Source organism: Saccopteryx bilineata, chromosome 1, assembly GCF_036850765.1.
Source record: "Saccopteryx bilineata isolate mSacBil1 chromosome 1, mSacBil1_pri_phased_curated, whole genome shotgun sequence".
Taxonomy (NCBI): Eukaryota; Metazoa; Chordata; class Mammalia; order Chiroptera; family Emballonuridae; genus Saccopteryx; species Saccopteryx bilineata.
This window is the reverse complement of record NC_089490.1, coordinates 357826546-357832419: the sequence shown is the minus strand read 5'-3', so window position 1 is coordinate 357832419 and position 5874 is coordinate 357826546. Positions and strand designations below refer to the sequence as shown.

General features: G+C 47.0%; 1 non-coding gene across 1 annotated transcript; it reads left to right on the top strand.

Annotated features, from left to right (window-relative positions):
- Positions 1–2641: 2641 nt before the first annotated feature.
- Positions 2642–2717, top strand: TRNAI-AAU (transfer RNA isoleucine (anticodon AAU)). Its single transcript has one exon. It is a non-coding gene; the product is annotated as a tRNA-Ile (tRNA).
- The last annotated feature ends 3157 nt before the right edge of the window (positions 2718–5874 follow it).

The window sequence follows — 5874 nt, the reverse complement described above, 5'->3', positions numbered from 1 at the left end:
TACTGGGCATATCTATTCTCTGGAGTGTCTGGTGCCTGGTGTACTCCTCTTTTTGGATGTGCTGCTTATGTAGCTACCTGAGTCTAGCATTAGTGCTGTCTGCCACTCACTACTGGTTGTGATGTTTCTAGGTCTTCTTGAGTTTGTGTCAGCTGTTGTTTGTAACCAGCCATGGGTTACCTGTCTGGAGCTACTTTCCTGTTTGTTGTTTGTTTCTGCATGTTCTCTGCCTGGGCAGTGTGGGAGGGGTCAACCTGTGTATAAGGATCAGCTTCTTCTTGCTTAGAGATGAAAGCAACTCTATATAGGCAACAAATTCCATAAGTAAGATTTGCCTCAACTTTACAGCTGCCTCATCACCTCTTATAGCTGCATGGTCTTCTCACAGAGTCTTATGTAGAAAGACTATAGTGTGGGCTCAGACTGGCTTCACCCTACCAACCCTTCTACAGGTTGCAATCATGGTGGGTTAGAGCAGCTGAGGTTGGGAATATAATGTTAGTGGCACCGTCTACTTCAGGGGTCTCTGGGTCAGGAACTCAGTATGGGAAAGTAGCCAACTCTCTCAGACACTGCTGGATATTCCAATTCTATTTCTCCCCAGTGAGGTGAGCAGCAGGTTCAGATTGGGTGGGGCCAACAGTCCCCTCTGCAGAAGTTCTTCCAGCTAATGAGCCTCTGGTCTAAGGGAGGAAGACTAACAGAGTACTCCCCTGTGGCTGACTGTGCCCCACCCTCAGAAAGTGGCTAACACCCTAAACCAGATCCAACAATAGGCTCACAGGGACCCACCCTTTGGATGTTCATGTTTCAAGGCTCTCTCCCTCCCCTGTGTAGAACCTAGCCAGTGGGGCAGGATATCCAGTACCCGGGCCAGCTGACTGTGGAGCTCAACCCTATGCAATATGTGTGAGCCACTGTTTTGGTGCTGATCACAGAAAATGAAATTCGTCTCAGCTGGGTCTGGTGTCTGATGAATCATTCCTTAAGAAATGCCACCAGCAAGTTTCATTAGGTTCTGAATCAATGCTTTTCACAGCTGGCCTCTGGATGTGCTGGGCCTGGGCTTTCCTGAGGGAAAGTGGTGCAGACCAGTGGGTGACACTGCCTATGACTGGCCCTCAGCAACCTTCTTGGAGTTACAAGCAATCCAGAGTTTGTGACTGCCTCTTCTGGGCCCAGGCGCACATGGAAATACCAAGCTGCACACCTAGGCTGGCTTTTACTCACACTGGACCTGGGGAAAAGTCAGCAAAAGACCAGCGTTCTCTGAGACTCACCTCCTACTCACCTCTGTCTTCTGGTTGCTTGTTGGACTCAGCCACTGAAATTAAACCTCTGGTAGAGTCTAAAGCTTGGGGCAACTTAAGGATTAGGAAGGGTAGTGGGTGTGGCTCCCATCCCTTAGCCCCAAGTGTTAGTCTGTCCAGAGTTTTTTCACAGACCTCAGTAAGGTGTGGCCACCAAGAGTCCAATGGGTGTGAACTTCAAGAACCAAAGATGTGGTCTTCTCACAGTCTGGACAGTTTCTACCGAGTCTTCCATGAGGTGGGAGCATCAGCTATAGTCTCAGGTGTGTGGGGGAAGGAGCTTCGGCATCAATGCCAGAAAACTGAGTCACTGATGTACCCCCTGCCTCTTCGCTTACTTCTCAAAGTGGCTCAGTCTCCATAGGGTGGGACAGGAGAGATTCCCAAGGGTGCAGCAGTTGCTTTTCCCCAGGCTGATGCCTCTCAGAAGGAACTGCTCTGCTCAAGAAAGGTGACAACTGCAGTATTGGAGAATGACTCAGCAAAGGGGTTCCAGTGACCATCTCCCATTGTATCTCTCCCTGGACCTCCATCCTTACACTCTCCTTATGCAACTCTAGTCCTCTCAGCCCTCCCTCCACCAGAGGCCCGAGTAAGGGGCTGTGAATGAGATTTTCTGCACTGGCCCTTTAAGATGGAGCCTGCGTCTCTGAGAGCTCTCATCTCTTTCTCACAGACAGAAACCTCTGCTCTTTTCACCACCAAATGCTATGTGGGTGCCTCTTCTAGGTTCTGGGGCTCTAGTCTGGGGTACCAGCCTGGGGCTTTAGACCCTCAGCTCTCAGGGCAAACTTCCCTGCAGTGAGTCCCTCCGGACTCTCCACCCCACTTGCCCCTGGGAGCAGGGCAGCCCTTTCCACGTCTTAGCCCTTCCTACCTATCTTTGTAGCTTCTTCTGTGATCCTTGAGTATAGACTCCTCTTCATTTAGTCCAAAGTTGGTTTTTCAAGATGATTATTCTTAAATTAAGTTGTAACCCAATTTAGTCCTGGGAGGTGGCAGTTGGACCATCTGCCTACTCTGTCACCATCTTGGAATCTCATTTTTCATTTTGGGGGGATCTTCCATAGTGTTCTCCATAGTGGCTGCACCAAGCTGCATTCCCATCCACAGTGCCTGAGGGTTCCCTTTTCTCCACATCCCTGCCAACATTTGCCCATTGTGGATTAATTGATGATAGCCATTCTGACAGATGTGAGGTAGTATCTCATTGTGGTTTTAATTTGCATTTTTATGACAATTAGTCCTACAACTAATCTTAACAAATAAAGTACAAAGTCTATGTAATAAAAATCAGAAATCTTTATGAAGACATAAAAGAAGATAAGTAGGCCCTGGCCGGTTGGCTCAGTGGTAGAGCATCAGCCCAATGTGTGGAAGTCCTGGGTTCGATTCCCAGTCAGGGCACACAAGAGAAGCGCTTATCTGCTTCTCCACCCTTACCCCTCTCCTTTCTCTCTATCTCTCTCTTCCCCTCCCACAACCAAGGTTCCATGGGAGTAAAGTTGGCCTGGGTGCTGAAGACGGCTCATGGCCTCTGCCTCAGGCGCTAGAATGGCTCCGGCCACAACGGAGCAATGCTCCAGATGGGCAGAGCATAACCCCCTGGTGGGCGTGCTGGGTGGATCCCAGTCAGGCCCATGCAGGAGTCTGTCTGACAGTTTCCTTGCTTCTAACTTCGGAAAAATACAAAAAAAATAAAATAAATAAAAGAAGGAGAAGATAAGTAAATATAGATATTCCAGTCTTTTAGATGGAAAACTTTAATAGTCTAAAGATGTTAATTTTTCCAAATAAATTTATAATAATGAAGGGTTTTTGGAACATGATAAAATGATTCTAAAATTTATTTGAGTGAACAGGAAAAAAGTAGCGGATATTTTTAAAGGTATTATAATTCTTACATTATGTAAGGGCCCCAAATCAAATAAATAGATGGGTTAATATGCTAGAAAGGATAAATTCATCTGAAACAGAACCCAGTATATGTTAAATCTTCATGTATAATAACTGAAACATCATTAATCAGTTGGGATCAAGATATATTGCAGAGGCTGGATCTGTGGTGGCACAGTGGATAAAGCGTCAACCTGGAAATGCTGGGTTTGCCAGTTCGAAACCCTGGGCTTGCCTGGTCAAGGTACATATGGGAGTTAGTTGATAGTACCTGCTCTTCCCCCCTTTTCTCTCCCTCTCTCCCCTCTCTATAATAAATAAATAAAATCTTTTTTTAAAAAAAGGATATACTGCAGAGTAGCAAAAATGGAAAAAAGAAGATAAATTACGAGGCTTAAAGACTGGTCAAGATAAATACGATGTTGACAAGTTCCCCAGGTTCCTAAGCCAGAGCAGCTGCCCAGTTGTCAGGCAGGCTGGGACACCACCTGGGGAGCAAGGCATTGCAGGCTGGCGGACACGTGTGCAGAGGGAGTCGGGCACATCCAGTGTCCTCTACTGACAAAACTTAACGTTATGCCAGCTGGCAAAGGGAAAAGACTGTAAAGGCGCTTACCCTTCCATAGTTCAGGCATGGGCAGTGCATTTGAAACTGACCGGTAATATATTGATAACTGACACAGAATATAAGTTCCAAACCACACTTTTTAAACACAGTTAGGATCTCATCTCAGGACACATTTGCTAATATCCCAAAGGCCAAAGTGAGCCAGCTAACCAAGTCCAATATCAATGGAGGGAGAAGGGAAGGGAGTGAACATGTGTTAAACAATAATCGAAACATCACAGAGGAAGCACTTGTAGGACATCCTAATGATTGAAGGAAACGGAAAAGAAAGGAGTGACTTTTAAGCGTTTGAGTATGAACAGTTTAGTAGATGTTGATGCTATTACTAATATAGGAGAGATCAGAAGATTAACAGGTTTGCTGGTTAAAATCAAGAGTGTAGACATCTAAGAGGAAATGTCAGATACACAGCTAGATATGAGTCTACGGCTCAAGAGAAAGGTCATCTCTAGAGATCTAAGCATGATAATCACCAGTTTAGAAAAGGTGTTTTAGGCCATGGGTCTGCTTGAGGTCAGCTGGGGAAAGAGTGTGGCTGGAGCAGAGAAACGGTCCAAGGATGGAGCCCTGGGCACCTCTGTATTTACATGACAGGGAGAAAAATTCAGTAGTAGGACTGCAAAGGAGTTGCTGGTATTGCAGAAGAAAACCAGGAAAGTGTGGCGTCACAGGAGCCAAGAGGAAAATGTATTTGAAGTACAAAGGAGCGGCAAACGAAGTAAAATATTACTGGGAATTTGAATGAACTGAGAACCCAGATGAAAGCTGTTGGTGACCTTGACAAGAGCTATTTAGGGGACCAACTCTACAAAGAAGCATTGTGCTAGGTGCTGGAGATAAAAAGATGAAGAAGATACATCTCTTCCCTTTAGGAAATCATTGCTGGGTGAGGCAGACAGACATGCAAATAAATCATTGCAATACAGTGTGATAAATCTCCTGGTAGAATAACATTTTCCTAACTGTGTTCCATTGAACACTATTAGGGAGATGTTAATCAGTGCTCTAAAACCAGAGTGTTCCAAAACCAAATAATCTTGGGAAATGCTGCAAACTGAACCCCATCTCAGGCTACAATGCCAACGGCAGGACTCTTAGCGCTATGCTCAGGTCTTAGGAAGCCAATGTATTGAACATTGGTTCCTGTCTATATGTCCAGGTCTTGCCTGGCACACCCTCCTCCCCCTCTCCAAAATTCAGGAAAAACAAAACCAGCTCCACTGTAGAAACAACCACCAAGGGAAAGGAAATAATGCTGAAGAGCAGCCTCTGGCAGGGTGACCACGGAGCAGAGTTGCTCTCAGCACTGATGCCAAGGCTGCATTTCCTGGGATGTGCCCTGGACCCTGTGGCAGAGCAGCAGGGGGACAGGAACACCTGTCTCAGGGCCCCCAGGTGGCCCGTACCACAGGACACAGTGCCTGAGACCTCCCAGCTGAGTCCATGGACCTGCATTCCCAAGGCCACCACCCACATGCTGCAGCAGAATTGAGAGGTCTGGCTTTCAATTAATTTGGCAATTTCCCCAGAGGTAGAAAAATTAGGAAAAGTTAAGTCAGCAGCTGGCTCCTTAGCAGTTTCAGGTCTCCTTCATTTTTTCCCTGACAGCTAAGGCCCAGGAGGCAGCGGGAGCCCATTAATATTTTGTTGCACAAAACGCTCACTGCTGAGCAAAAGCCAGTCATTAGTCCGTAGCTCTGGGGTTCCCAGGTGCTTTCTGAAGCCTCCTCCCACCCCGGCAGGTAGAAAGTAGCAAGGAGCACAAGGTGACAGGGTTCTCACTCGCACCCACTGGTGAGGAACAAGAGAAACCCTGACCTGGCGGAACAGGAGCATGACCCAGAGAAGCCGGCCAGGAGGTTGGAAGATACATTCTGTGATGTCCAGAGGATGTGGCAAACTCAGGCATGACAGGAGCAGGTGCCAGCACCCGGTGGGCTGCAACGGCAGTCTAGACAGCAGAAGGCACTTCGGTAATAAGGTTCTGAGTGATGGCTCGGTCACAGCACAGCCCCAACCAATACCTAGGAGTAAAGCAAG